The 21,961-nt window shown below is 44.0% G+C and overlaps 1 long non-coding RNA gene across 1 annotated transcript in view; it reads left to right on the forward strand.

Annotated features, from left to right (window-relative positions):
- LOC144791441 (uncharacterized) overlaps positions 1–16,606 on the forward strand; it is a 28,232-nt gene extending 11,626 nt beyond the window's left edge. Inside the window, exon 4 of the long non-coding RNA XR_013602389.1 lies at positions 14,545–16,606. This is a non-coding gene — a long non-coding RNA (uncharacterized LOC144791441). The remainder of the gene's footprint in view (positions 1–14,544) is intronic.
- The last annotated feature ends 5,355 nt before the right edge of the window (positions 16,607–21,961 follow it).

Consider the following 21,961-nt stretch of genomic DNA (forward strand, 5'->3'; position numbering starts at 1 on the left):
ATATCTGCTAGGGTCATAACTGATGAGGAGGTAGCCTCTGTTAACTCTTTATAATACGCTGTTGGTTTTTTGCTAGGAACCGGTAATTTACTCTTAAGAGCTAGCACCTCACTTCTCTTCCACGGGGTATAAACCGACTGGTTCCTGAAAATGGGCCGCTACCCGTTGTTGCACTACATCTCCTCTCTGGTTACGCTGCTCTGGAATCTCCGGATGAAAAATAGGATGCACCCCCCTCATCGGAAATTGAGACACACTAGTTGGAGTACGGTGATGTAATCTTTCTCGATAACTGAGTAGCGTCCCAACATTACCAAGAACTTCTGCAGGGGCCATATCAGCTGAATATACACAATCTTGAATGTCATAAATAATTTGAGGAGCTATGCCTCGAATACACTGTTTCTGCAAACCAATCAATGTAGCCGACATATACTGAATGGTATGCTGTTGTACAAACCGATCAAAATCCTTCATCACACTCCATATATCCTCCACTCAATAAATCAGACTCTGAGCCCTTGTGCTACCTGATTTGCAACCATCCTTTTCTCCTCTTCACCCACATCAGATCGAATCAAAACCCGCTCCATTTGTTCCCATGCTGCCGCCAATTCCCTCCATCCAACCCTCACACCTGTGTCCCGACACTACACAACACTGCGGATGAAATGTCTGGGGAAGACACAAGAGCTACAGACACAGGTGACAGTGTCAGCAATGGCTGAGTGGTAGGTGTAAGAAAAGGAGGAGATACATGAGTGGAAACAGCAGACACTTCGGGGTTGCCTGCAGTCACTATACTCGCTGGTTGTGAAAACGGAGGGGAAACAGATAGGGCTGGAGCAGAAGCTGTCGAGTCTGCAGAAAGACCAGAGGAAGGCGGAGGAACAATGGAGGACTGAGATGATGGAACAGCAGGATATATTCTCTGCGGGGCATTAGGAGGTGGGGAATGAGTTTCCAGCAGATCCTCCACAAAAGGATCCTCATCCTCTCGAACGACATAGAACTTAATAATTCTTATTAATTCTTCGTTGAGATTTCTTGTCATTTCATCATTGGACTTTCTGTATGTCAACACTATCCCCCCTTATGTTGTCCTTTTATGTAGCTCACCCCCAGTCCTTATTATTGTAATCTGCCCCAGGCTATACATATTTTTACTCCCCTTTTTTTTGTCATGCACTACAAACCTTATTAATGTACTCCACACATTCTATTATCTTATTATTTTGATATACCCCGTTAGTTTAATTTTGCATTCCTCCTCTTTTTCCTGTATATTATATTTGAATACGCTGCTCCTCTACACGTTGTCCTTCTGTCTGGCTTCACCCACTCCTCTCGCTGTATGTGTCGGCTTTGCTAAACGCTACCCGACACCTTTTGGTTGCCCACCTCTTTAGAACTGTCCTGTGTATTTTAACTAAATACGCTGCCCCCCATACGATGTCACGCCGTCTGGCCTCACCCACTCCTCTCTCTGAGTCTGCTTTTCCTAAAACACTACAAGACCCCCCCCCCCCCCTCCGTCCTTTCACAGTCTTGCTTTGTGGTTTATATGGTCTAACCTGTTTGCTCCTACTTTCTCTCCGTATACTCCTAATCATGCCTCCCCTCACACTTCCCCCCACTATCTCAGCTTCACCCATCTCTAAACTCGGCCCTAACTCTTGGTCTATCCTCTACCCCTCCCATCTCTCCAAACATGGTAACTTCAACTTCAAGCACAAACTACTCTGTCTCCACCCAGAAACCCTATTTGCTGATCCCCATAATAACCTTAACTCCTCCATTATCACCAACTGCATCTGCTTTACCAAACGCACTTCCAAATGGAAAAGCCTTTTTCTCCGACACCTCCCTATCACTAATTCCCGCAATATCCCATACGGTCTGAAACTCTCCACCACTCCCTCCCCTTCCTTTCCGGGAGAAATTGATATCTCCATCTTCAAATCCGGAAACATTCTCATCCAAGCTTCTGGAAACCACCTCCACATCTTTGAATACCACTTCAGCTCTCTATCCCAATCCCTCACACAATCCTTGAACCCTTCCCTCTCACCCCTCCAACCCCTAGTCCCAAATACCCCTATCTTGTCCCCGGCCCCCCTGTCTCCTCCCCTGGACTTTCCTCAACTCTCTGTTCCTCCATCTCCCATCGTCTCTCCTATTCCCCTATCTCTTCCCCCTGACTCACCTTCCTCCTCTTTTACACCCAACATCGTTACCCTTTCCCAACAGCATTTGACCTCCCCTGCCTCATCACGTTTACTAATAATGATTTCCTTCCCCTCCTTACACCTTTACCCCCTCTCACCATTGCACACTCCTCTTCCCACAATCAAGCAGATTATTCTCAATCTCTACTTACCAGCCTCGCCCTCAACATTATAACTTGTTATGACACCCTTGTCTCCCTGTCCCCTAATATCTCACAGTCCCCTATTGTCTCCCAGCCTTCCAATGTACTTGTCCCCCTTTCATCTCCCTCAACATGTGACTCTCCCACCCCCCTCATGATTCCCCTAAACTGCCTAATTCCCCTGATACCCTCACACCTACTCAGGCTCTCCCTCTAACCCCGACTTCCCGAGACTCCACTACTCACTCCCCTCCTATTGACCACTTCTTGAATAATCCCCCATCATCCTCCACCCTATTCAACACCTCAGTGACTCCTCCAGCCTTACCTACTTACCCCCTGATATCCCCCCATTCTTATAATTCTCTCTCTCCTATCCTCCTCCCTCCCTCTAACTGCCACTCCTACACCACCTCACCCTCTGATGCTCTTCATCCTCTACCCCCTCGCTCTACCATCTCACACACCTCCCCATCAGCTCCTCCACCGATACCCCCCTTTCACTCTCCCTTGTTCCCTCTAACAATCCACAATACACTAGGTCCGCAACCCACAATCCACAATACATCAGCTCCCCCTTATCCTCCACCGATACCCCCCTTTCACTCTCCCTTGTTCCCTCCAACAATCCACAATACTCCAGGTACACCAACTATTACTGGCTTTCCACCTCATTCACCTATCTGGCCTCCTAAATTGAATGCCTCTCCTACGTTTACCTCCTGTATACCCCCTACTAAAAATGTTCCTCCCCCTCATTATAACCCTCCCCTCCTCCAGGCTTCCCCCCCCTTCCACTCCCGGTTATCCCCCCCCTTATTAACTCTAACCCTACCAATCTCCTTAAAATAACCGATGCACTTCACTCCTCTTTTCCTACTCACACTCCTTAAAGTTGAACTTCTCCTTTCAGCCCTCGTTTTAGAACTCTCCTCACTCAGAAGCGATATCTCACTCCTTCTAAAAGCCCACCCCTCAGATCCTGACCACACATCAATCGCCTCACAATGCACCTTACCGTCGCACATCAACACTCATCTCAATACACTCACAAACAGACCTACTAGTGTTGTTACCAACAATGAAACTCCTCCCCACCCCTGTAACTACGCTACGCGATCCAAACACACAGATCCCTCCTGAAGCGTCCCACCCTGCAATACCAACACGACCTGCCCCCCTCAACAAGATACTTGCCCTACAATCTCAGGAGCTAACTTTTCTAGGAACTCCCCTGTCTCTCCCTCTTCAACCTTGCACACTACCCCCCTATCTGTCAATCTTCTATCCCAGTTCTCTTAGGAACGAACCGACTCCCCCCTCACCCGACATCTCCTAGACCTCACCAACTACTTAGACCTATCCCCTCCTGCCCCCCATACCATTACCTGTACCCTCCCCCCTCTGATGCATGTTGATAAACTGCAGATCCGCCTCCTGCCACACAACTGAGATTGCGGAAACCATTCTAAGTGAAAACATAGACATTGCATTCCTAACTGAAACTTGGCTCACCACCCACTCCACTCCTATCCTCGCCTTGCTCATCCCACCAGGCTACTCTATCATTAAGAAAGATAGAATCGATCAAATAGGAGGAGGCCTTGCCCTTATCTTTAAGGATGAACTCGACATCTCACTTGTCCAGCTCCAAGACCCCTCGTCCTTTGAATACCTTTTCGCCGACCTCTCCTTTCCTGGCTTTCCCACCACTCGACTGCACACCATTTACCACCCCCCTGGAAATGGTCTCTCCTTCACTGAAGAGATGACCGATCTTATTATTCAAGCATCGCTCTCCCACTCCAAGAATCTCTTCCTTGGTGATTACAACATCCACTGGAACAAAATTGATGACCCTACTGTCATCCTATTTAAAGAAACCTTAGACATCACTGACCTGACCAAACTCTGCCATGCCCCCACTCACACCAAAGGTGCCACCCTTGATGCTATTGTGGCGAGCAAGGATCTGGCCTCTCTCTCTAATATTCTTCCTGTAGACTGGTCTGATCACCACCTCATCCTTTTCACCCTGAATAACCCCATTACTCGCCCCGCCCCTGTTAGAACTCTACCTATGAAACCCACTCGCAATCTTCACCTTATCCCACCTGGCGAATTGGAATCCGCAATTAAAACTCGCGTACTTCTCCCCCCTCCCTCTCATAGCACTAATGACCTTACTGACCATTACAATAATTCTATTCTTGGTGCCCTTGACCTAATTGCCCCAATTAAACTAAAAAAAACTAAAAAACATCCCTCCCAAGTCCTGGTTCAATGCCGAACTCAATAATGAAAGACGGGCCCTCAGACAATCAGAACGTGCTTGGAGGAGTCATCCCTCCGCTGACAACCTGGCTCTCCTGAGAACCACCAGAGCCCATTACAAAAAACATATCTTCAACGAAAAGGCATCCTTTATTCGGTCACAACTTGACCAGGCGAGAAACCGCCCCAGAGAACTGTTTAGCATCGTTAAAAAACAAACTTCCTCTGGCCCTCCTAAATTAGCAGCCTCTGTGGAAAGATGCGAAGAAATTTCCAGCTTCTTTTCGAATAAAGTCAACAACATCGAACTATCTTTCTCTTCCCCCCTCTCTTTCTCCAACCTCCCCTCAACCAACACCCCCTCCCGAACATTCCTAAATCACTTTTGTTCTCCTCTCCCCCACATCTCGACTCATCTCAACCCCTCCCTGCTCTACCCCATCTTGACTCATCTCGGACTGATCTCCTTTCTAAAAACAAGGCCTTATGGAGCGAATTTAGTCCAATATCAGAAACCACCATCATCAACATCATTTCTAAACTCAAACCATCCTCTCACTCCAAAGATCCCCTCCCCGCCCATTTAGTTCAAGAACTCAAATACATCATTGCCCCATTATGGACCGATATCATCAACTCCTCACTTTCCACTGGCTGTGTTCCTGCCTCCCTTCAGCTAGGTCAAATTTCCCCCATTCTTAAAAACCCCACCGCTGACCCTAATGACCTGAACAATCTACGCCCTATCTCAAACCTTCCCCTCCTCTCTAAAGCCCTTGAAAAATGTGTCCTATCTCAATTAGATGAACATATCCTCTTCTTCAATCTTCTTGACGTTTTTCAATCTGGTTTTAGAAAAGGGTGCAGCACCGAAACTGCTATGCTCAATATTACAGATGACATTCATCGCTCTTTAGACAAAGGCGAATCCTCACTACTAATCCTCCTCGATTTCTCAGCTGCTTTCGATACTGTCCACCATCCCACCCTTCTTAACACCCTCAAAGATCGCTTTGGCTTTGAAGGCACTGTACTCAAATGGTTCTCCTCGTTCCTTCAAAATAGATCACAACAAATTAAGCTCAGTCATTGCCTCTCCAAACCTCAACCTGTCTCACTCGGTGTCTCTCAAGGGTCTATCCTTTCACCAACCCTATTCAATCTTTTTATTGAACCCCTCAATCTCAAAGAAGCCAAAATCAGTTACCACCTATATGCCGACGATACTCAACTATACTACAGGATCAAATCCCACAATGACATCCTCCACATCAATGACACGCTGATTAAAGTCCAAACATGGTTCCATCATAATCATCTCAAACTTAATACTAAAAGAACCCGAAATCATCCTTTTCTTTCCCAAAAACAATTCCCTTCCCATTCAACTCTGGATCAATGATATCAAAGCACTTAATTGCTCCCTCTCCACCTCTACCTCTGTCAAATCCCTAGGTATCAGCATCGATCATAATCTTAATCTCATCCCCCACATTAAAAATGCAGCCAAAAGTGCTCTTTTCTCCCTTCACCACCTCAAAAAAATTAAACCCTTCATTCCAGCAGATGATTTCAAAATCGTTGTCCAATCTCTTGTCCTTTCCAGGATTGACTATGCTAAAGTCCACCTAGCACTGATTAAATCTGTTCTCAACCTAGCTGCCAGACTTATTTCTGACTGTAAAAAATTTGACCATATCTCTCCTGTCCTCAAAAACCTAAACTGGCTCCCAATTGAAGGTCGAGCCACCTACAAGATTGCCTGCATCACGCACAAAGCTCTTCACCAAAACACCCCTTCTTACCTTTCAAGCAAACTACAAAAGGCAGGGTGCTCCAGGTCCCTGAGGAGCACAAACTCCCTTGTCCTTATCCCTCCCAGACTAAAATGTTTTTACGATTACCATATCGACTTGTTGCTTCCTACAAACGAATATATATATAAAGAACTAGGTCCGACTGTTCCAACGCTACCACACGGTGGGGACCTGTTTATCACACTATTGAGTATACACATTTTTTCTTGAATGGTGGGCAATTATTATATTGACCCATATATCTCTGGATTACGAAACTTGGACATTTGAAAGCCCTGACGAAGTTCAATGTGAACGAAACGCGTTGGCTGAAGAGGTTTTAAAAGAATGAAATAAAGGAATTTTTGGAATACAAGTTGGAGCTTCCAAGAACTACTTTCTTACTGTGCACCGTCTATGTATACATAAAATGTAATAAGACCCAATCTCGTGCATTCTCTGGTAACGCTCCTACGATTTTGAATTCACTCCCCAAAGATCTTCGCTGCAACCCCTCTTACCCTCTCTTCAAAACAAGACTCAAAGTTCTCCTCCTCAATAAATATTGGGGTTCTTAATGTTACTGACTTTGTCCCTGCTCATTACCTCTCTGCTCTGATTTGCTATTATTACCGAACACCTCTCCCCCTTTTCCACTCACTCTCCCTCACTTCACCCCCGCTCTCTCTCTAATTTTTAACTCCCCCTGTCCCTTCTACTATCCATCTGTTCCTTTGCCCCCTTCACTCATTTAACGCAATGTTTTTATCTTGTTTGAATTTTCTGCTCATTGACAATTGTATATTGTATTTTAAGCATGTTTATTTACCATGTAAAGCGCTCTGATACTCTTGGGTCCAGCAGCGCTATATAAAACCTTTTAAATAAATAAATAAATTGCAATCGAAACTTCCTATCAGCACACTCAATACCCTTTTCGGTTTGTTCTCTATCATAAGCTACGGCTTCCTGAACCACTGTTTGCATTGCCTTCTTCCTAGACTCCTTCTTGGCTCGTATACGCCTCTGCTTAGATTCCCTCTGCCATACCTGCAAAGTCTCACACATCGACTGCCTACTTCTTGTAGCGAATAATTTGTCCTGTAAATAATTCAACTTTGTTTGTCAAAGGTACCATCCAGTGGCCACTGAAGCTCAGTATTGTCCCTCGTATACTTGTGCCACAATGTACGAAATATAATAGGGCCAATACTGTGCTTCACATACATCTCAAAAGTCGGAGTGCCTTCTGGAGGCGCAGGCTGCTTTTCCTCCAGCCGATGCTTAGCAGAGCAACAGCGGCACCCCTAGCACCACACTTTACTTAAAGGCATCCTAGCATCAGACACATTCCTTACCTACACACACACACACGCAATAAAAACACATTCAAACAAAAGAGCTCTCAAAAGCAGTCCTCAGACTGCGCCAAGACAAGTCAGTCCTTAGAATGCATGAAGACAAGATAGGCTCTAACCCCAGGCCTTTTCAAGAATAAGCCAAATTCAACAAGGGGCCTGGCAGAACGTTCAAAAACTCTCCGTATCACAAGGGTCCACAGACCCAACAAGTTAATCAAGACGGCGCCGCTATTACCAAAAATCAAGATGAACTCACCAGGTGCACATAGGTCAAACAAGATTATTCTCCACTGCCGACTCTTCGGACCAAACGGTCAGATCCAAGGGTTGCTCCTTTTCAGGACTCCAGCCAAGACGACCACTAGATGAGGAGCCGCCCGATCAGACAGGCCGGGCAGCCACGAGAACCAGGCTCTATCTTATGGGGAATCCCCGATCCGCCCATCCAACCGGAAGGAACCCGACCCCACAGCCCGATTACGTACGAGATGGGCCACCTGGTGGAGTCCTTGTTTGGGCGCCAACTGAAGGAAGGGACCCAACTAGGCCCACCCGGGTCACTCTCGACCTCCTCTAACCTTCCAAGAATGAAGAGTCAATGATGTAGTAGAGAGTCCAAGCAAACTAGTTTATTCACAAAGTACAGTGCAGTAGAGTCTAATCTGAACAGCCTCCTATGATGGCTGACGAGGGACTGACCCTAACAAGCATAAAGTTACATTATGCATGTTGTGGAGCCCACCAAGACCCGCCTACTATGGAAAAACACTGGTAGCTGTCGTAATACAATGGGGGTACAGAACATACGTTTCGATTCTGCAGCCTGGCACAAGCTATCTACTACCCAAGGTCATCTGGCTTATCCTTCCCACTAGACAGGTGGGAGAAGGACTCTATGTAACAGAAAAGGCATGCATTAATGAGCAAGATTCAGCATTTGAGAAACAAAACTTACCAAGGACCATTCCTCGTAAATGACCATGTAACAGTTTCGATTATAGTACAAAATGGCGTCTTCAAGAGCTAAAATGGTGGCATAGATGTCAACCTAACGTAACATCTGCACTTATTAGTTACGTATGCATGCAGCAAGAATATATTCTGAAATAGCTACATAAATGCTAACATAATATCAGGTAAATTACGAGTAATATGGCAGTAATACATTTCAATTCTAACAAAGTGAGCACCATATATTAAGCCAACCTCCTACAGTATCTACCCATGTTACAACTCTCTCACCAAGCCACCATCTGTCAAGCACCAATAAACATCACTCAGTATGTCTGTCACAAGGTACCTTAATTTTCATAAGCTGAGTATCTACTACAGTGAATCCATTCCACTGTAGATACTATTACAACTCAATTCATCAGCTTTGAGCTGAGGAAAGATAATGACAAGCTGATAATCTTCTGTTTGTTTATACTCTATTCATTTGTTTCCTTCTATATAGTAAGCTGTAAAGCCTTTGTACCACAATTTGCCATTATATTTAAAGTCAGATCATATCTTAATTTGAAAAAGGTACCATAGCCAATAAACTTAAAAGCCTTTCTAAGGAGATTACAATAAATAGAGTAATAGTTACAAGCTATGCCCATATCTTTTTCCTTGTAGTTGTTGATTTGAATACACAAAATAATTTGATAGGTCAACCTCATTTAGGTGAGGAATGCTTGTAGACCCAATAGAATTTGTTGTCAGACCAGGCTATCATGCTGAAGCAGCACTAGTAGACACATGGCATAACCGTCTGTCTTTTGAAGGTTATTAACTCTAAGTTCCAGCCAGTGCTTGAATTGTGAGCAGTGTCTGACACTGCACCTGCGGTCACCCTACACAGCCAACATTTGCAACCTATAGGGACTGTGTCAAGTCTCACATGAAAATTGTTCATATTATTGCTGTAAGACATTGGAGTAATTTTTGAGGGGGGTGATAACCCACCTCAAATAATAATCACAGTCCTTGACAGGGTGATCTACAAAAGTTACTAAATAAACCTGTGCTTAACCCTCTGGTAGCTTGGCCAAAGGAGTCAGGCTTATCTTAGAGGCACAAATGGGTTCACACGGGGGCAACCTACAGTCTAGTTTCTCTCCCAGACGAAGGGCAAGCATTGCCCGAAATGCATTGGCTGAGTTTGGAATTCAATTAAATATAATAGTTATACTTAATCAAAAGTACAATGGATGTATTGTGAAGAATCTCGCAATTCCCTTATACTGGAGCCTTTATTAATGCCTTTGGACGCCCAGTTGGGGGTCCTGGTCCAAATGTTTCTAACCAGGACCCCAGATTTTTTTATCAAGGGGAGTGGCAGTATGGACCATCAACTAAGATCTTTACAACAAAAGCAGCTAGCTTTGACTAAAGTTCCTTCCCTTGCCAGTGCCATGGCCTCCTGCCCATTTTTATGGTTACCCACACCCTCTATTCCTACTGAACCGCCAACCTTTAAATAGTTTCACACTGGGCCACTCGGACCATAGAAGGCATATTCAGCGACAGAACCGGGGACCTGGGGGCTTTCATCACTGACTGATCAACTCTTGCCAGGCACTTTTGCGGACATTGACTTGTTGATAAACAAAGTCATCTATTGGCTTAGGTCCAAAACGCAGTAGTTTTTCAATATTTGAGTCCGATATTGTTTATGAAAGGCATTGTTCATTTGATTCTGCTACCTGTGATCTATCCTTTTAACTTTGCGTAATGGTTGGCTGGTCAAAAATGGGATTAACTTTGAACTATGTACCTGCCACTTGGATAATATGCCAAAGACCAATATTACGTTGAAATTATCCCCTCCTGTTGTTAAACCTTTTTTGGCCCTTTCTGAGAAATCCTGTAATCAACGTCAACAGAACCTACCTCATACTGCCTTACCAGAAGAGTCTAATATGGGTTCTAATGATTGACTGTTGCATCAAGTCTAGCTTGCCACGCAGGGAGATTGCCTTGTGTCAAAAACTCCTCCATCTGTTGCCACGCACGATCATTGTAGTAACATTAATACTGTTTCCAATATTAAGGTTGCAACTCCAAAGGGGATCTATAGTGATGTTCCATCTTCAGGCAATTGGAGTGATAACTCACTTTTAACTATTGCAGAGTGCTCCAGTAATGGTTGTGTCTCCCGAACTGATATTACTATCATTTCCTGGAATCTGGCCGGTATTATGTCTTAACTGAATGACCCTGATTGGTTGTCATATATTAATAATTCTGATGTTTGCCTATTGCAAGAGACTTGAGCTACTATTAAAGGGTGTGTAGATAGTTTTGTATCCTATTGTGTAGAAGCCAAGCAACCTAGGAAATTTGGCAGGGCTGTTGGTGGGCTATTAAATTTGTTTAAAAAAATGATCTCTCATGCTCATAATGTCTTGACGGTTGACTCACCTGACATTATGAGGGTTATACTCAAATCTTCTCTTGGATTCAATTTGGCAATGAACAATGTCTATGAAAGATAAGTCCCTGGTGGTAATGAAGAGCCTGTCTTTTTTCTCATTGCCAATTTAATTTAATCCTGCCAGCGTGATGCTAAAATAATACTCTCAGGCGATTTTAATACCTCATTTGAGTCTTCGCCATACATAAATGAGTTGAATGAAGTTGTAGATAAACAATGGGAAATCCCTAATTTAATTTGGAAATAGCATAATTTCTCGGACCCTGCTTTAAAACTAACTTCTATCTCTATAAGCCATGGGTTAAGAGCTTGCAATGGACACACTTTTTCAGATGTGAACAGGGAAGCCACCTTTAAAAATAAATCCTCCTCAAGTACCATAGATTACATTTTCTTAGACATAAGACTGACCACTTTTAGTGGATATGAGGGTTGAACCCCAGCATCCAGTGGTCATAATTCTTTGTCAGCAACCTTATCCGGTAAATCCCTAAATGGAGTTCCAACAGGCCGCCAGACTATAGTACCTGAACCATACATTGCTAACAACCGCAGACGAGTCACCTGGCATCATGTCTTGGAGAGTTAGAAACTTCATACTGAAATCTATTGCTTGTTTGTGAGCGTCCTGCAACAATATGACAATCACCCGTGCTGTGAGACCTTTATCCTAAATTTACACAGCCAGTTTTTTTTTAAACTGCAAGATATTTTTTATAGGGAAGTTACTTTTGGGGCCAGTGAATGGGAAAGCGGCTAAATTTGATAACTCTGATTGCAAGCAAACCAAACTGGCACTAAGAAGAGCAATGATGAGATGCAAACCGGACGAGAATATAGAGACCAGAAGGAATTATAAGGCTGCTTGAAGCAAACTAAAGCTACCTGGGAAGACAAATTATGGCAGGCAATGCTCCATGCGGATAAAACAAATGACAATAGGTCTTTCTGGCGCCTAGTGTCCGCAATATTGAGATTTCAACTAGCACATACAGCCCGATAGTTGGGTCACACATTTGTCTCCTTTGTATGCTAAAGCGTGTCCTGTTGCCCCCCCCCCCCCTTTTGTGCTCGGATTTGCAGATACTGACTTCCACTTCTGGAGGGAAACAAATTGAGGTTGACTCTCCTGTAATGTTTACTCTTGATATTGGCTACTTAAAACCAGCAAAAGCCCCCTGCCTAGATAAAAGTCGTGGTGATTTGTATAAAACTGAGCCCCATGTATGGGCATGGTATATCACCCTTCTAACCAACGCAATCTCTGCTGGGGAGGAAATTCCTGACTCCTGGCGGGGGTGGAAATAATCCCCATTCACAAAAAGGATGATACCTGCATTCCATCCAACTACAGGTCAATAAGTCTCATTGATAACTTACAGAAAATATTTGCCAAACAAGTTCTAGATTCTCTTATGATGGGTGGATCAAAGGCAAATGTTGTCCCCCTTCCAAGCAGGGTTTCCTCCCACGATCAGCACTTCTGACCAGCTCCTCAGATTTGCCATTTTATACTGAAAGTACATCTCATTGTTAAACCAGAAACTATATGTGGCCTTTGTCGATCTTAGAGCTGCAATTGATCTTATCCTTCGAGAGAGAATGTAAAGGGTCCAGGCTGATATGGGCGCCCCTGGGAATCTAATTCAACTTATCGAGAGATTGCACAATAAGAAATTATGCCCAAGTACGGATTGGGCAGAAATTGAGAGCTGGCGGAGCGAATCCCAGTATTGAGAGGAGTACGCCAGGTGTGACCCATACCCCAACTTTATTTTCCCTGTACATTAATGATGTGTTTTAAGACCTTTGGAATGTAGGAACTACTCCCCCACAATAAGTGGTAGCAAGGTGCCCATCCTACTCTTTGCAGATGACTCACTCATTTCCAAAACCCCTATGGGGCTCCAGATTTTGATCATAAGATCTGTGGGGTTTTGTAGTTCTAGAGGGCTTGAACTAAATGCTAATAAAACTAAGTATATGGTCCTTAGAATTAGCCCTATGAAGAATTGCATAGCCAAAGTTGGGAATGAACTGCTGAAAAGAGTTGACGGTTTTGACTACCTGGGGGTTAGGATCTCCGACAAATTCAAATGGGGACCCCAACTCACTAAAAGCATGCTGCTAGTCAAGCATAGGTCAAATGCTATCCTGCGCCTGCATAGGAGAATGCAATCTCGTCCAGTTACTCCTGCCTTACTGCTAATTGTCCTTACTGCTAATTGGCTGACATCTACTCTTTATCCCCACATGATAGTGGAATGACCGGTCTTTCAGTGCACAGAATTTAATGTTATTTTTTTCGTTGAAATGTAGTGTTACTCACAGCTAATGTCAATTTTAATGGTTCTATGCTTTATAATCAAAAGAAATGATAGCGTATTATGCATCACGCGTTGATTTACACTCTTAAGCCACCATCAGGACGACATTAGACCACAGCATAAAAGGCGCGGCTCTTTATTATCATTTTACAAATTAACATTCCTAGAATTTAAACATGGTATCTCTTGACCATCACACTAGTCTCTTTTTTCCTCGGCTTAAACATCCAGGTCTGTTTTCCTTTTCCATTACGATTGCTCGTATTATTTTGGTAGCCTACGATTGGTTAAGCGCTGCATGTGACTTCTTTGTGAAGCCGCTATACCCCTATCACGTGACAAGTACCACTTAGATTAAATCGCACGAGATTGGTTAATCCTGGTTCCCAGCTGTACCAGGAAATACGGAAGTTTCGAACGTTTGTTTGCTCGAACGCGAAAATCGTCTTCTACTAAAGTAGTTCACCCGCATGATGCTTGTGTTTAGAGACACCGCCCGATATTCAATGGTGGAAGTTTATTGGCTTCTTGATGCTAGCCTCTTGAGTAATGTTTTGTAACTTTCGAATATTGTCAGTTTAACTTATCGTTATTCAACAAGCTGCTTTGGTATCACACTTTATGCCGTTGTTAATCACGTTCGTACATTTTCGCACACCATGAGAATTGAAGTTTATGGTTCCTAGATCTGTTTAAGAAAACTGCGCTTATCGAGACAAGACACATATGTATTAAATTTACATTAGCTATATTGATACTGCATGACCTTTACCCGATTGAAAGGAGTTTTGCATTCAATCCCTCACCACAATCCACTTTATAAGGGGATATCACAATGTATATCGATTTGTGTAATTGAAATAAATGTTGTTGTTTTCACCTTTAAGAGACTGACTGGGTTTCATAAAAATATGTTTATGTTAGATGTATTTGCTAAAAATGGTTTAGTGTCCTTTAAAAAAGACTGACCTGTTCCTGTATTTTTCCTTTATAGACCCCTGACGAAGGGTCGATTTCAGGAGACCCGAAATGCATTGGGTGTTGTAGAAAAGTCACAAATAAGATGATCCACGTTATGAAATAACAATTGATTTGATGAAAAAGTTAAAAGACAATGATGAAATAAAGAAAAATGTATGAATCTACAATATGAATTTTGGAATGTATTTATTATACTTGAAAATCTCATTGTGAAGAAACAATTTGTTTCAAATAAAACGTGCGCAAGTCTCAGTGATTGGAGACTCCTATCACACTCAAGATTTATTACGTACAGTCACTGCCAGACACGGTACGACAGACTTAGCAGCACAGTCAGAACCTCGTTCAAGTTACGATTATCAATTATTTGAAAAACAAGAGTGCACAGAGATACCAAACAGCTGTACTGATACCCGCCAGCTTGCAGATTCAGAGAACGATTTTACTAGAGCATTAGTCTCCGTCCCAGTTAGCACCCTCTAATTCCCCTCTCTTTGATGTGGGCATGCTTAGTATCTCTGACTCCGCCTCCTTGAAACCTTTAGTTTATTGGGTCAGTGCCTTGGTTAACATTTGTTTTTGATTGGTTTAAAAGATTGGGACTATTAAGACTCTGGGGCGAGTGTGCATCCCTTCCCAATGCTGAAATCGGTAATCCAAAATCTTGATACTGGCCATTAGTTTACGAGCTGTATGTTGTTAGTACCCCAATGAGTCTTTAACTAACTTGTTCTTTCAGATGAAGTCCAGTCCCTGTTTTCAGCCCTTTCTCGGCTGTAGAGCTCCCTCTATCTCGAAGAGTCTTTAGGTACACTTATGGTTTGGTTGTCTTCCATTGAGATCTTTTACAAACAATTGGAGCAAATACTTGTCTACCGTTCTGGTTATATGCCCTGAATATTTCGGGTACCGAAGGAAGTGGTTGCTTCCGATATGTTTAAACATGGGGGTAACTCACTTTTCAGACGCTTTTAGGATTATGAAGAGCAATACCTCCCTCTCATTTGTGCTTGCCATTTCCCTGTTTCTGACAAATGTTTGGTTTAAATGCCAAAGTTTTTTGTCCCTGGATGCCCCCGAATATTCGGACTGATTGGAATATCCGATACCCACACATTGCATTGGTCTGATTGAAGACGTTTTTTTCATGGTGTTGGTGGGATTATAGCAAGGACATTTCTAATTTTTCCTTGCATTCTTGCACATTTTTAAGTTGTATACTTTCCTGATTTTATGTTGTTTTAATTCACTGTGTGTCGCTCAAGAATCTCATACTCAGTTCCACTGTCTCCTGAGACTAATGATGTGACCCCATCACACAATTTCTTGTTATGATATTTTATACATAGATCTAAGGATATGATTTGTGCATCTGTGTTCGTAATTTTGCACTACTTTGTAGTATGGTCTAAGGCCTGCTTAGCGCGCATGTTATGTTAGCATGGCTTATTAGAAGTTTAAACTACATTTTACCTTTTGCCGCTTTTGCACACAACACTGCATAGCTGTTTTTGTAAGTTAGCCTTCGGGAAGGTTTACACATGAGAAAGGGTTTTGTTTTTGACATCTCTAGACTTACATCGTGCCCCTAGTCTGCACAGTGAATGCTGATACCGTCAAGGTTATCAAAACATGATAGCTGTTTTTCGACATGATCGAGTAACGCTTTCTAGACACAACAATTTGGCAGCTGTGAGCCAACTAAGATTCTGTCTCACTTATTATTGCACACTTGCCATGATTTCACACACTTGGAAGATTTTCCGTTTCCAGGGATGCAGAGAGCTTATGCTGATTCAGATGTGATTTACTCTTACTGAGCGGAAAGGTAATGGGGTCCCCCAAACAAGCCTAAGAGACTTCTATAGTTTATAACACATAGTTCCTATATAGGGAGGGTGTTAAAACTAGGCGCTATAAGACCTGTTTTCACCATCATTGTAATATGATTTCTCCTTTTGTATTTTATGGAATTGTAACAATGCTGACCATATTATTTTTAATCATATGTCTGCTTATGTTGGCTAAGATACTGCACCTGAGATCACGTCATTAAAATAAATATTTTAACCTTACCGTATCTCTTATTTACTCCTGCTGTGGACTGGTATGAGAGGATAACGAAAGACTGTTCTCACTGCCCACCATTCCTGAGATGGTCCTAAGTCGCATGTTCTAGGTTGTCTAATCATTGGTTACTTTGCTATAGGACGAAGAGCTAATGTGACACTGATGCTAGCTGGTTGGGGTTTTTCTAGGTACCGAGGTGAGTTTCTGGTACACCACAATTCACTGATGTCCTAGGTCTCTGTGCATAGTTCTGTGTATGAGCAGGATCCTTGCAACAACTTTGACACTAATCATTTGATTTTATTACATAAACTTGTGTAAAAAGTTTTGTAAACTGTTTTAATGATGTGATTTTATTACACAAATTTTGTGGAAAAAGTTGTATACACTTTTTTAATGATGTGATTTCTGCATTTGTGTTTTACCTTTGTACTATGATGGTTTTTGACAGCCAAATAAAGTATCGATGATGATGATTATGAAGCATGATTCATCTCAGATACGCTTTGAAATTTGTTATGAATATTCAAGGATCAACTTTTAAGATCTTGCTTTGCTTGATGCACATTTTAAAGCCAGAAATAAACCCCTGTGGGTTTCCTTCCTTTTCTTGTGCGTAGTGGACCTACATATCAGTTGGCATGCAGTAGTGATGACTGCCGCAGCATTCCAGTGAGGGATGTCTCAAAGACCTACAATTAAAAGCTTAAAATGGGTCTCTCTATGTCTCACGCAGGTATCTGTGCATGGGACTAGACAAAGTCACAGGTTCAGGACGACCGTGATGGAGTGCGTGCTGGACACTGGGCCAGGTTACTCCTGCTGAAAGTTTTACCTTCTGACTTCTGTACGACGACTGCGTAGCGCCAGTCCATGGAGTTCTGCATCACTCAGTGTCTGGTGCAGTGAAGCTTTCAGACTAGAGCTGTGCAGCAGGGCTCGACGTCCGATCAGGTGACGTTTTAAGTCAGGAGCTGTGAAACACAGTTCTGTGGCGCTCTGGGTCACTCAGTGACGAATCCAGCAAGCTTTAAGTTAGGAGCCGTGCGGCTCTGTTGGGCTCTGCATCAAATCCAGTGAAACCTTCAGTTGGACAAGCAGAAGTGCACTCTGGCTCCCATCAAGGATCCAGGACCTGGAGGAAAGCATTTGGAGGTCAGGGCTCACTCCAAAGAGCCTAGTAGAGGGGACCAGGTCGGGTCCAGTTGGGGCTGGCCAGCTGGGAAGCAGGAACAGACTCTGGAAGCTTGTTATATCCCTGTAGTTCACACAGAAGATCACACAACTGGCAGTTGGAGTCACTACTGTGGTCCTGGGTTCAAGGCCAGCAGGTCCTGTCTTCTTTCAGACTTCAGACAGCATGGCAGTCCTGATTCGTCACACGTCTAAAAGAGTTCTAATGTCAGGTTCTGCGGATGCTACTTTTATGCCCAGTGCCAGCCTATGGGTGAGGGACAATCCTTTGTCTACCTTACAAACTGGTTTTGGTCAGTTCCTCCCTCTTCTTGGTTTGGCCCTAGCCTAGCTAGTGAAACAAAGGATGGTGCAGAACTGTTGTTGGGTACTTCTATGTGTGCCAGGGCATGTCCCTTTGAAGTGTAATCGGGCAGGGGCATAGGTCCTCCTCAGCCATCCTATTAAGGAGACCCACACCTCCCAAAACCCAGGCCCTATGTCCAGCATCTGAGAGCAATACACATCCAAAGAGCCAACAGGGTCAGGAAACACCTGAACACTGGCAGAACGCCACTACTTTAGTGGGTCGCACAGAGTGCTGCAGTCCACCAGTAGCATTTAATTTACAGGCCCTGGACACTTGTACCATATACTATTTATTTATTTATTTATTTTTATTTTGAAAGTTTTATATAGCGCGAACAAGATCTTTGCAGATATCAGAGCGCTTTACAATGCAGGGAATACCAACAAGAGAGTGAATAACAGGTCATTAGGAATATCGAGATTATAGGTAGTAAGTGACATGGGTAGGTACGTGAGGGAGCATAATAGCACAAGTAAATCAGTAATGCAAGTAGAAAGTCAGTTAAGTGAATCAATAATACAGGTAAAACACAAAGTCGTAGGGATCGAGCAGAAAAATACAGGAAAAACACATATTCGTAGGGATCGAGCAGAATAATACAGATCGGTGCAGAGACTTTACAGATCCACGTTAATAGGTCAAGTGTATTTGGCCATGAGAATAGCTTTTACTTCTTTCTTAAAAAGTGTGACGGAGGAGATGCGCCTGGTTTCAGGAGGGAGCGAGTTCCAGATCCTGGGTGCCATTCCTGAGAAAGAGCGTTTATAAGTTTTTTCCTTCCGGAATCTTCGAGGTTTTAGCAGAAGATTGTTTGTGCCTCTAGTGTATCTAGAGCCGCCAGAGATTGACAGCTTCTGCGTGAGGTATCCGGGAGAGCTCAGGTGTACAGCCTTGTGTGTCATGCAGGCGATTTTCAGATGTATTCTGGCTTCAAAAGGCAGCCAGTTCAAGGATCTCAAGTCAGGGGAGATATGCGAGTGTTTTTTTGACCCAGTGATGAGTCTCGCTGCAGCATTTAGAGAGGCTCTTAGGGGTGCAGTAGTGGTTAGCGGGAGACCGCAGAGGGCGATGCTGCCGTATTCAATTTGTGGGATTACTAGTGCTTGTACTGCAGTTTGGAAGTCTTTGGCTGGTAGGAAGGGTTTAAGTTTCCTCAGGGTATTGATTTGGAAGTTCGCTCCCTTAGTGGCCTTGCTGATATGATACTGCATGTTGAGATTGGAGTCGAGAGTTATGCCTAGAGATTTTGCTGAGTCCACGATGGTGGGTAGGACATTGAGTGCAGTTAGCTGTTTAAGCCAGGTTTGAGTGGTAGAGATTTTCGCGGGAGGTGAGATCAGAAGGAACTCTGTTTTCAGAGCATTGAGTTTGAGATGATTATTGGCAAGCCAGGATTGGGTGCTTCTGATCGTTGAGTTCAGGAGTAAAATGTCATTGGGGGATTGTAGTTTGAGATATAATTGGGTGTCATCTGCGTATATGTGAAAAAGTACATTGGATGCTTGTAGCAGGGTGGTGAGAGGTTCCATAACTAGGTTGAACAAACTTGGTGATAGGGAGCATCCTTGGGGGACACCTAACGAAACAGGTATTGGCGAGGACATCAGGTTGTTACTCTTGAATTTCTGCGACCTGTTGTGTAAGAAGGAGGTGAACCACTTGAGAACCGTCCCAGATAGACCCATTCTTGTGTTCAAAAGTTCGAGTAAATTCTCATGTTTAACCGTGTCGAATGCTGAGGAGAGATCAAGAAGGATGAGGAGGCAGGTATCATTTTGATCTAGCATTTGTAGGGCGTCGTCTATTATGTGAGTCATAGCAGTTTCAGTACCGTGTCCTGCTCGGAAGCCTGATTGATGAGCGTTGAGGAGATCAAACTGATCAATGTGTTTAGTCAGCTGAAGTTGTGCGCATTTTTCCAATAGTTTGGCGAGAGTGGGAATATTGGTAATGGGACGGTAGTTGTTTAGGTCGGATGGGTCGGCAGTAGGTTTCTTTAGTAAAGGTGTGACTTGTCCAACTTTGAGGGAGTCAGGGATGGATCCTTGTTGGAGCGAGCTGTTGATAATTTTAGTCCACAGTGGAAGGAGCCATGGGGTGACATCCTTGACAGCGTTGGCAGGGAGGGGATCCGAGAGGTGATTGGAAGGTTTCAAGGTGCTGAGCAGTTTGCCTATTTCTTCTTCGGAGTAGGTGTCAAAAGATGACCATGTAGCATTGTTTTTTAGTTCGGTGGGTGTTATGCAGTTGGGCGTGGTGAAGCGGCTTGCGTCAATGCGGAGATCACTCTTTATGTTGTCAGTTTTTTGGGTAAAGAAAGCGGCGAAGTCTTCACATGAGGGTGCTTTGCCCAAAGTACTGAGAGGTTGGGGTTGTTCCTTGGCTTGTGTTCTGATTAGCTCAAACAGTTTTCTTGGACGGTTTTTTGCTTGGTCGAGCTGGAGGCTGAAGAAGTTTGCTTTTGAGCGCTTTATTTTCCTGAAGTAGGTATTTCTCTTTTTCTTCAGGCTTTTCAGGTGCAGTGCAGAGGGAGCTGTTCTCCAGGTGCGCTCTGCCATTCGCATGGCTCGTCTATCTTCATTGAGACTCCCGTCATACCATGGATTGGAGATTTTATCGGAGACTCTTTTTAGCTGCATGGGAGCAGCCTAATTAATTATTGATGTCATGGCGTTGAGATAGTGGTCAGTCAAGGATTGGACATCTGTAGCGCCCGTACGAGGGAGCACGAGGTCGCGGCTGTTCGGGGGAAGGGAGTGTGGGTTGAGTTTTTTCAGGTCTCTTTTCCATATTTTGGGTCTGGAGGATTGAGTCGTGTTGAGTTTGACTTTTTCATTGATGAAGAATGTGACGATATGATGGTCTGACCAGTCACAAGGTTGGATAGACTCAAGTTGAATAGCGTCCTCTTTGGCGATGATAAGGTCGAGGATAGAACCTTTCTCATGGGTCGGGCTGTTTCATAATTGTGTGAGGTCCAGAGCGTTGAGGAAATTTTTAAGACTATTTACCACCGCATCATTGTGATCGTTCCAGTGGAGGTTGAAGTCACCAAGGTATATTTGGGTGAGCTGTCGTCCGGCGTTAGTTGAAATCATGTCCATGATTTGTTGGGCGAAGGTGAGGTTGTCTCTGGGTGGGTGGTAAATGCCGTGAAGAGAGCATATTGGTTTGCCCTCACTGATAATATCGAGGCAGATGTATTCGCAGGAAGTTGAGGAGGGTAGGGAAGGTGCGGAGACTTTCAGAACAGAAAGGTTGTTCCTGTATATGCATGCAATTCCACCACCTATCTTGCCAGACCTGTCAAGCCTAATGATGTGGTAGTTGGGGGGAACCAGAATGTCCATTATAGGTGTAGAAGATTCGGTTAGCCAGGTTTCAGTCAAGATGATTAGGTCAAGGTCCAATGATAGGATGAGATCGGCAATGGCGGAGGAGTGTCTAGAGGCCGATCTGCAGTTGAGGAGAGTGCATTTGAGACGGGGTGTGTCAGGGGAGGTAGAGGGTACTAGAGAGAGGGGGACTTTTCTAAGGTTATTCGGGACGGAGATTCTGTTGTTTAGTGTGGAGGGTCTACGGCGATTTGAGTGTATCGTGGGAATGGGGAAGTGCGTGGCGGTTGTGATGTTTAGGGGAGCTGGGTCGTAGGAACGGAGGAGGGTGAGAGTGTCGAGGTCCGAAAGAGGGTTGCATGTGCGACGGGGGCGGTTGTTGCGATTGTGGGCAGGGATCGCGGTCCAATGAGGGCGGCGGGTGCGGTTGTTGCGATTGTGGGCATGGATCACGGTCCTGTGTGAGGGGTGTAGCCTGGGAG

Source organism: Lissotriton helveticus, chromosome 11 (genome assembly GCF_964261635.1).
Source record: "Lissotriton helveticus chromosome 11, aLisHel1.1, whole genome shotgun sequence".
NCBI classification, from domain to species: Eukaryota; Metazoa; Chordata; class Amphibia; order Caudata; family Salamandridae; genus Lissotriton; species Lissotriton helveticus.